This window comes from Maniola hyperantus, chromosome 16, assembly GCF_902806685.2.
Source record: "Maniola hyperantus chromosome 16, iAphHyp1.2, whole genome shotgun sequence".
Taxonomy (NCBI): domain Eukaryota; kingdom Metazoa; phylum Arthropoda; class Insecta; order Lepidoptera; family Nymphalidae; genus Maniola; species Maniola hyperantus.
The window spans coordinates 1-10,838 of NC_048551.1; the positions used below are offsets into that span (position 1 = coordinate 1).

The 10,838-nt window shown below is 40.8% G+C and overlaps 1 long non-coding RNA gene across 2 annotated transcripts; it reads right to left on the minus strand.

Annotated features, from left to right (window-relative positions):
- Positions 1-10,675, minus strand: LOC138403405 (uncharacterized). 2 transcript variants are annotated; one of them, XR_011237677.1, is made up of 4 exons: positions 10,540-10,675; positions 9,958-10,250; positions 9,030-9,118; positions 1-33 (listed from the first exon to the last, which is right to left on the minus strand). It is a non-coding gene; the product is annotated as an uncharacterized lncRNA (long non-coding RNA). The 2 variants fall into 2 exon arrangements; XR_011237676.1 differs by having other exon boundaries at positions 9,958-10,253; positions 10,540-10,673.
- Positions 10,676-10,838: the final 163 nt, after the last annotated feature.

A 10,838-nucleotide genomic window follows, 5' to 3' on the forward strand; every position in this document is an offset into this window, starting at 1 on the left:
GCACTGCGTCGCGCCGCCACTTACCACTTGGCCCTGGAACAAAACACGAACTAATGAGGAACAGTTCTAACTTCTATTGCTAATCCGAACTAAGATCTACAATTATTATATTATCGCGTCGCGTACGGAGAGAAATCTGTTTATACCGGCTCGGGCTCAGGGGCTGCAGTACACGTCGCGCGTCGTGTTTTCATTTAATTTAATGTTAATAATAATAATTTAATAATTTAAATAGTGTTTAAATGTAATTTTATAATACCTAGTGTTTTAATATAAAAGTTTAAATATGGTTTACTGTACAGTGTGTATGAACAATAATAGAAAGAATAAAAACACATCATTTTTTAGCTATCCCAAAGACTCTACTAGGTAAGTAGTACTAACTTGATTATTATTTATTATTTTTAATGTATAGGGTAGATAGATAGCTCATTCATATCAGATGTTATTGTGATATTCTGTAACCGCATCCATTTAATTGGACTAAACTGAGACGCACGACGCGCGCTGTTCGCCGGCCAGTAGCCGGCCGTGGCGTCGGCAAACTCGCGTCGAAGCTCGCTTAAGCTATTTAGTTTGTTTTCTGTGCGCGTGGATTATAATAAAATCAAACTTCCTCGGTTACGGTTCGTGCGCAACTTATCTTGCCCAGCTTTTTTTTTTGGCTTTGCAAAATTTACTGCACTTGGCAAAAGTTATCAAATTACATTAACTACCGTAAAACTACACAAGTATGGTCCTGATTTGCCAATTTTTAAATTTGTTCTTTTTGCACTAGAGAATGGATTAACATATTTAATACCTATTGATGTTTTTAGATAAAGTAGAACATAGTAAGTTAACACCCCAAGTCAAAATATGTTACGTGTGTTATTTCAAGTAGGTATTAAAAAAAAATTAAATTTGGACCATTGTTGTATGGCATGTTGCCAACTATGGTTCAAATTATAAATCATACTCGGGACGCATATTGTGACACATTAGACTATAATTGGGTGGTTTGTTTGAATGCCTGAAGTTTAGTTTTTAAGAAAAACACAAAATAATGGGATCAAATCAGGTTTTATTGATTAAATTACATGTTACAATAGAATATTTTGTGAAAAATCTTTTAATTTCAAATCAAATGTTTTAAAATTACTTATCAAATCTTATATACACAGGAACATATTTGCCCAGGTTTTGCCAGGTAAGTTATTTTTGAATTGGTCTATTTTGCGACTATTTTTATCATGGTACCTACATTTTCACAATGCATCTCAGATCGAACATCGTATTCGTTAAACTGTGGTAATAGGGAAGCCAAAGTTACACATTTCTATTGCATGCTGGATAAAACTGGCTGGCTGCTGGCTTCTGAAAACACACATTGAAGACCTGGCGGCTGCCTAACTTTGTTACCCCGATACGCTTTTAATTTCAAAATTATCGAGCTTCTCGGAATTTGATATTTTTCACCAGCTTGACGCTGGGTCAGCACTTTGTTGCTTATATATCAATCAAACAAAGTTCCATTTGGCGATCACTGTAGTACTTATATGCACGCCCTCCAACTTTCCTTCTCATAAACTTGTCTCGTGACATCATTTCTGGAATAAAACATGTTGGTTTTTAATTATGGTCCAAAAAAACGTTAGGACCAAAGTTGAAACCTAAGTACCAAATTATTTAAAAAATCTTTAAAAAAAATTAATAGGTGCAATTACAGAGAAAACTATATGTCAAATACATGTTAGCAACATTACCTTTCTTATGAATTCAACTCCGTGTCTTTTTCCTCACTTTAGCCAGTGTTTACGAATAAAAGTTTGCAGAGTACTTACACGTCTTAGAAACAGTTTCTCTCGCAGTAGGACGAATAAATTAAATTCACAACGCCATCTCACCAAAAAGCACGAAACTAGTAGACTTATAGGTTAAATCAAGTAAAAACTACGAAGCAATGTACTAGATGTCACTACAAGTCAAAAACAATTCGATTTTGTTTAAAGAGGTAGCAGGACTATAGTTGTGGCCCTGGACTATAGTTGTGTAGTTTTACGGTATCCTCAATTACAATCATTGCGACTCACACGTATCGCACACGGAAACCATCAATCACCCTAACCTAACCCTACCTAGGTCGCCTCCCATCACCCCTCACAGGACCCCTCACCTCACTCTAAACTAGCTAGCCTAAGCTAAACACTACATCATGTGATTAGGGCGCAATTGCCATTGCAACCTCTCGATCAAATCATGACCTATTCCGTTATCTAATCATCTCAATGTTCAACAAATCACAACTTCATGAACGCTCTTAAAAGGATCATTGCATTGACTCTCTTACGATCTAAACCAGCACGACCTCGCGTAGCATCTAATCTCAATAATTACTATCAACTTCATGCTTCATGAAGACTCTCCAAAGAATCACTCCATTCACACTCACGATCCAAATCATGATCATTATCAATCATTATTGACTTCTCTTTACCAAATCACAAACATCCCAATATCTCCACCTTCGCAACCACAGAATGCCACAGCGTCGTGCGCGCCTCGAACACATTACCTGCCGCGCATCGCAGTCGAGGGCTCACTCGTGCATGAACTCCACACCTCCACGGAACCACCAAAACACAAGTCATTCGACCTCATACGAATCTCATTGTCTAATCCATTTCAACCTTACACAAGAGTCATCAATGATTCTTTACCACACGGGTCCTTCTTGGGCTCCACTATAGAAAGGTTCACCACTATTTATACACGAATATTATACTACGGTAATATTCAGTGTAAAGAGGTTCATTTGCACTTTACATATCTGTAATTTCAAGTTTCGGAGACACGTATTTATAGAGATTTATACAATTTTAAAATGATTAACATTATAAATAGAAAACACGATTACTACATAGATTTCGTTAATATTCACTGGAAAGTCAAGTCAAAAGTCAAAAGTCAAATGATTTATTCAAAATAGGTAATAAATTACTCTTATTGATTGTCTGGTATAGTGTTAGATTTGTAAGATAATATAGTGGTGATAATTATAACGCAAACTTAAAACTAAAGCTACGAAGGTTCCAAACGCGCCCAGGTCTGAGAAGAGCCCACAACAAACTCAGTCGGGTATTCTTTTTATTATCACCACTTTACAAAATTATTGAAACTTATTAGAACTATCACAAAGTCGTTAAGCAACTCATTCCCAAGCTTGCTTATCATTTAAATAATCCTTTACATTGTAATAGGATTTTTCAATTAGTTTACGTTTTATGAAAACTTTGAACTTGTTGAGAGACATCTCCAATATGTCTTCTGGAAGCTTATTATAGAAACGTATGGAATTACGAGCAAATGAATTGCTAACTTTACTGAGCCTAGAGGCGGGAATTACAAGTTTATTTTTATTTCTAGTATTTATATTATGACAGTCACTTTTTTTTTTAAATTTATTTATGTTTTTATGTACGTACAGTAAATTTTCAAAAATATATTGATTATGCACTGTCATAATTTTAACTTCCCTAAATTTAGTTCTCAGCGACTCTCGTGGCCCCATACTGTATATGGCTCGAACAGCCCTTTTCTGCAGCACAAAAATAGAATTAATATCAGCAGCATTACCCCATAATAATATACCATATGACATAATGCTGTGAAAGTAACTAAAATATACTAGTCTCGCAGTTTCTATGTCTGTCAACTGGCGAATCTTTTTTACCGCATATGCGGCAGAACTAAGTCTGTTCGATAAGTTATTTATATGAGAGCCCCATTGAAGTTTTGCATCTAACGTTATTCCAAGAAAAATAGCGGTATCCACTAAATCTAATTCCTCATTATTAAGTTGCACAGTGGTTTTCACCTGCTTAACATTTGGTAAAGTGAATTTAATGCACTTTGTCTTTTTCCCGTTGAGAAGCAGGTTATTAGCTTCGAACCACTGTACTAACTTGGTGAGAGAATTGTTTACTTCATCAAAAGTTGTTAAGTATCGATTGATTTTAAATAAAAGTGATGTATCATCAGCAAACAAGACTATCCCGTAATTGTCCTTAGCGAGGTAAGGAAGGTCATTGATGTAAATAAGGAACAGAAAAGGTCCTAAGATGGAACCTTGTGGCACCCCCATTTTTACAACGGATCCGGGAGATCGCTTTCCATCCACGTCTACCCTTTGTATTCTATCATTTAGGTAAGAACTCATCAATTCCAATGCTGCACCCCTAATTCCATAATGGTGCAATTTCGCGACCAATGTTTCATGATCAACGCAGTCGAAAGCCTTGGATAAATCACATAAAACGCCAAGCGCATCACGTGATTCCTCCCAGGCTTTCGAATATATTTAGTATTAACTCAACACCAGCATCGGTTGTTGAGCGACCCCGTGTAAAACCAAACTGTTTGGTGTGAAATAAATCATTAATGTTGAAAAAATTAAGCAGTTGAGTTAAATTATTTTTTCAAAGATTTTACTAAAAGTGGGTAGTACAGATATCGGTCTGAGTTAGTGGGGTCACTAGTACTACCTGATTTAAATAAATGGAATTATTTTACTATGTTTCATTAAGTCTGGAAACTCACCACAGTCAACACAATTATTGAATATTAATGCTAACTCGGGTGCAACAATATCAATTAATGATTTCACAACGTTAACGGAAATGCCCCACAGATCATTTGTTTTCTTATTATTAATTAATTTAAAAGCTTTGATAACGTCAGAGCAACTAACGTGACTGAATTCAAACATTTTATTACATTCAGGCACGTTATCCTCCAATAGTGAGAGAGCGGCGGCTGCTGAAGAGTTCAATGATTTTGTAGTAGAAACAGGAATATCTGTAAAGAAGGTCTCGAAAAACGGTTGCAACCTCGGGGTCTGACGTAATCAACTTGTCATGATATTTAGTTCAAAATTACAAGTTTTATGTGTCACTCTTCCTGTTTCTTCGTTAACTATTTTCCAGGTAGTTTTTACTACATTGGAGCTGTTTTTAATTTTGCCTGGATATATTTTGACTTGGCTGCAATGCAATCTCTCTTAAACTTTTTGGGAAAACAGTTGAACGTACTGCTTGAATTCGTCACCAGTATCATATTGTCGCTCCGCATACAATTCATATAGTTTTTGTCTACTTTTATGTAGTTCTACTGTTGCCCATTCACTAAAAACTTTTGCATCAGTAGTCAAGACCGATTTACTGGTGAATATTGAGTTAAATATAGTATTGAATATATTAAAAAATGTATTATACATTTCATCAGGACTAAACCCATTTGACAAAAATGGAAGGTGTTTTATAAGGCTTAGTCTCATATTCTCAATTCGGTCAGACGTTACTGGTACAAAGGTTATTCTACGTTTAGAATTTTTTTTTCTTCAAATTTTCAAACTGGATCAACTGTCCACAATGATCCGAATCCAATTTGCTAATTATGGTTTTAGTAATTGGATTTATATTTGTAAAAATATTGTCTATACATGTGGCGCTAGTTACAGTTATTCTTGTAGGCTCCATAAACATGTTGGATAGGTTGTAGGATTTGAAAAGATTTAATAATTTGCCATTTAAAGGGCTACTTTCCAAAATATTTACATTAAAGTCTCCGCACACAATCAGCTTTTTATTTGATTTTGAGATTTTGAATAAGACTTCATCCATTACCTTTTCAAAAAGATCAAAGTTAGACAGGGGTGGTCTATATACAGACACAACAATGAATTGCTCAAGTTCAACTGAGGATAGTTCTATTGTTCGCTCAACAGACAGGCTCTCTATGTCATTTCGATTCTTGAATTTTAATTGTTTGCTAAGCAAAATTAACGAGCCGCCATGAATCGCATTGGTTCTGGTGAACGAACTACCAACCTGGTGATTACCAAAATTGAGATTCGAAAAAGAGATTCATTTGCACTGATCTTTACGTAATTTCTTAATTTCAAGACACGTAATCGCGTATTTTATACAGATTTATGTAAATAAAATAAATTAATTAGGTCCCTAGCATTTTTACAATGAACTTAACAAAGTACAAACACAAAACCGCAAAGTGGTACGAACTACGAACTCATATAAAGATTACCATAACATAAACCTATAATACTTTTTTTTTACTGGTTTTACGGCTCTGGGTTCTAACCTATAATAATCTTGCTGGGAACCAAAGACCAATAAAGTAAACTTAGCAAGATACTTTTTTATTCTAAATGGTTTTAAAGCGAGTCTTCTAGCGTAGCCCGTTTTAAAAATCTTAATGATTGGTTAGGTTAGGTTAGAACAGTTACCACAACGCACGAGCCGAGCGAGCGCAGCGAGCGTGCCGTGGCAGCGGCTGGCGAAGTGCCAGAACCTAATTATAGGCGTTTCCCCTTTCTCTTTGTATGTCTATTGGGTAATAAGCGATTTTGAAGTATTATACCCAGCTAGACGTAGGGAAGTATTTATACTGCCCGGTCAAACCAGTCCAAGAAGGCGCCCCGGGAAAGAGCCACCGAGCAAGTACCGAACGGGCGCCCTCCCGCGTTTCGGCCCATATAACCGCAAGGTTGGTGGGGCCATGGGTGGTGGAGGGTTGCCCGGTCCAACCACGGAGAAAGACCAATTAGGGACAAGGACAGGAAAGAAAGAATTTGTAGGGAGTCAAGAAGGCGCCCCGGGAAAGAGCCACCGAGCAAGTACCGAACGGGCGCCCTCCCGCGTTTCGGCACATATAACCGCGAGGTTGGTGGGGCCATGGGAGGTGGTGGGTTGCCCGGTCCGACCGTGCCGTAGCGGCACGCTTGCTCGGCTCGTGCGTTGTGGTAAACCTAACCTAACCAATCCTTAAGTTTTTTAAAACAGGCTACGCCAGAAGACTCGCTTTAAAGCCGTTTAGAAAAAAAAGTTTACTTTACTGGTTTGTACAGCAGCAGCAAGAGTATTATAGATTAGAACCCAGAGCCGTAAAACCAGTTAAAAAAAAAGTATTAAAGGTGTTAACGGTGGTAATCTATGACAGTATCTATCGTATTTTGCGATTTTGTATTGTGTTTGTTGAGTTTATTCTAAAAATGCTAATTGTGATTAAAGTGATTAATTTTATTTAAAAAAAAAATATTTTCGAGCTCTGAAATTTTAACTTAGTTTCATGAGCACCCCCTTTGCTGCCCTCTATCCCAATGGATTCTTGTATTAACCAACTCCATACACAGTTGCTCTAATACCAATCACGCTAACAGCCATCTCCAATAATAATTCTCCTGAGCTAAGCCGTGCTAATATTCTGACCAATAATTGCAATCCTCCATCCTTTGTTGTCAAGACAACCGCGCATGTCATTTTCAAATTACTCTTCTTCATAAAACATTCCTTTTTCCTGAAATCCATGACAGTGAGAACTCTTTTGACATCAACACGCCTACAAATTAAATTATTTTTCAATTTTTAGTGTTTGTGTATCGAAGTCGGTTTTTATTTTTTTTGTAAAAAAAATTTATTTCACAATTTTTAGTGGCTCCATGGTATTAAAATATGCTATCATCATCATCATCATCATCAGCCTGTGGACGTCCACTGTTTGACATAGGCCTTCCCTAAAGAGCCACCACACCCGGTCCTCAGCCTTCCTCATCCAGCCACTTCCCGCCAGCCTCTTTGTATCGTCGGTCCATCGTGCTGGAGGGCGTCCCACACTACGCGGTCTCCACTCAAGGACTTTCCGGCTCCAACGGCCATCGCCTCTACGACAGGCATGACCTGCCCACTGCCACTTCAGCTTGCTAATAGTTTGGGCTATGTCAGTGACCTTGGTTCTCCTGCGGATCTCCTCATTTCGGATATTGTCCCTCAAGGAAACTCCTAACATAGCCCTCTCCATAGCTCGCTGAGCGACTTTGAATTTGTGGACAAGGCCGTTTGTCAGTGTCCACGTTTCAGCACCATAGGTGGGGACGGGAAGAACAGACTGGTTAAAGACTTTCGTCTTGAGGCACTGAGGAATTGACGATGAGAAGACTTGACTCAATTTCCCAAAAGCTGCCCAACCTAGCCGAATTCTTCTGTTGGCTTCCTCGTCGAAATTGCTTCTGCCTAATTGAATCATTTGGCCAAGGTAATTGTATTGCGAAACAATTTCGATGCCAACATTTGCTATGCCTGGTTAAATATCTACTGTTTACTAAGCTATTATACTGATCGCGAGCAATTTACTCTTATCCGTTGAGGAGTTCCAGTATCTATCTTCGAAGAAGTTCGTCAGATCTTCACCAAATTTAAATGGGACCAACTTTGAAGTATACCCTTTCAAACAAAAAAAGAATTTTCAAAATCGGTCCAGGCGTCTTCGAGTAATCCGGTAACATACATTAAAAAAAAAAAAAAGATTCCGACGAATTGAAAACCTCCTCCTTTTTTTAAAGACGGTTAAAAATAATTATTTTTTGTGACTTTGTAATGTATTTTGATGAATATAAATATATATAATATAAATATTAATAAAAAACTATATTAAGGGCTCCCTGGGATCACAAAATAGGAAATTGTTACCAAAATTTAAAAAAGTCGGCGCCATTTTGAAATTCTTTGTGATTGTACCGATTTCGTTCAATAAATATTTCTTTTACATCTTGTATTTTCTCGCTATTGTCGCTATTGTCGCTATTGTCGCTCGCTAATGCCTCACTAAGTCACTAGACTCGGGAATCTAATTTACCTAACTCTTCCTAGCTCGAATCCTTCACTAGCTCGGGATTTAAACTAGGCAATCACAACAAAAACAAACTTTGCCATCTTGTTGAACAAATAACAGATTGTTTATTAAATGGTATCCTCCTGTGCCAACCAAAATAGGTATAAATGTTGTTCGCTTCTTAGAAGCTTTGGCTCTCCTCCGTGATGTAGGCAAGTGTGCGCAGAGGATAATTATGAATTATGAAAGAATTATGAAATTTGGTAACACTTCGACCTGTTGATCCGTTGCGACGTGATTGAAAGACAAACACACTTTCGACCTGTCATCTGCGCACACTTGTCAGCGAGCGGGGGGACGCTCACCAGGAGCAGGAGCAGCAGCAGCACCAGCACAGGCAGCACGGCTTGGCGGCGGGCCGGCAGCCGCGCGCCAGCGCCGCCAGGCTGCACATCTGCAACACAGCGTCGCGTCAGCATCACACGGCGCCAGGCGGTATAGCAAGGTGAACCACCATGGAGAAACGCGTCAATTAGATTATAGCTAGACCGACGTACTCGTAGACGGATCAACTAGAAAGGTTAGGTAGGAAAGGGAAAGCTTAGGCAAAGGCAACTAAGATGTTCAGTTCCCCGACGAACGTCTGGATTCTCGAGTAGACATTTTACAGCTGCGGCACCAAAACTATTCAATAGCCTTCCGCTGGAGGTATCTAATCTGATTTTATGTGCCCAGCGCCCATCCTTAAAGAAAAAACTTAAATTCTATATAAAGAAATTTCTCCTAGAAACCTCTTTTGAAAATTTTAAACGTCTTTATGACAAGATCTGTTCAAACGAATGCTTTATCTTATTAAAATTTATCCTATCTATTTAAATTATATATCTAAACTCTGTATGCATTAACACTGTTGCACCAAATATAATATAGTTTTAGTAATGTATGAATATATATAGTATAGTATAAATATAATATAATATAGTATGAATGAGGTCGATGAACTTTGTCAGCCCTAGCACAGACTACGGTCTATTTGGGCTGCAAACTGCCAACACCAGTCTCGGCTTGTTTTCTAGTGCTTTGGTCTAAAAGTGTGGTGTAAATTGTTCACTTTTCGTTTTGTCAAAAAATAAAAAATAAAAGCTTCCAGGCCAGGCATGGCGCCGCGCTGTATCGCTCCATGCCGCACTGTTTCGCTCCGCGCCGCGCTGTGTCGCTCCGCGCCGCGCTGTGTCGCTCCGCGCCGCGCTGTGTCGCTCCGCTCCGCGCTGTGTCGCTAGTCCCGACACGTACCTACAGGTCCCCGGGAACAGGCTAGCCGCTCTCTAGGCCGGCGAGCCCCCGGGCCCCATGGCGCCGCGCTGTCGCTCCGCGCCGCGCTGTGTCGTTCCGCTCCGCGCTGTGTCGCTCCGCTCCGCGCTGTGTCGCTCCGCTCGTTAACTCTACTCACTGGAACTGTAAACTTCACAGCACTGTTACGTCTCGATACTATATCACGTTTACGTTCGTAATTTCGAGAGCTCGATGTAATCTTATTTGTAAACACATCGAGTACACTAACGACGACAATGTCCCCGTGCTGTCACCTGCTTCACCCAAAGACGAATATGTACTCCGCGACAAGACTCGTCGGCCGCGACGGGACTCGTCGGCCGCGACGAGACTCGTCGGCCGCGACGGGACTCGTCGGCGGCTCCGCCCGGGCTCCCGCGACCCGTGGCGTGGTGTCTCGGTGCATCGGAGGAACTCGCGAGGTAACGACGGGGCGCCACGAGACGGTCGGGTCGCGAGCGGAGCCGCCGCCGAGCGGGCGTCGTCGTGACGCAGGGCGCCGCCCCGAGGGCAGTGGGTGAGGGTCGCGGGTATTTATAGCACCTGCCCGCGGCGGCGGCTAGGCGGCCGGAGCGGCGGCGGGCGGCTCGCCGGCCATGCCGACGCTAGCGGCGGCGCGGGCGCGGCATGGGCGGGCGGCCGGCGGGCGAGGGCGGCTGTGTCGGGCCGCGGCCGGGCGCGACTGGCGGCAGCGCGCGCCGCCGCCCACCAGACCGCCCGCCCGCCCGCCCCGCGCGGCGAGCTGCAGCCGGTCGATGAACCGCCGCTCGCGTGTATTGATTTCCGCAACGGTGCGTCATCGCCGCCTCCATTCATACGAGCGTCGAGCGGCGCGTTCGCGT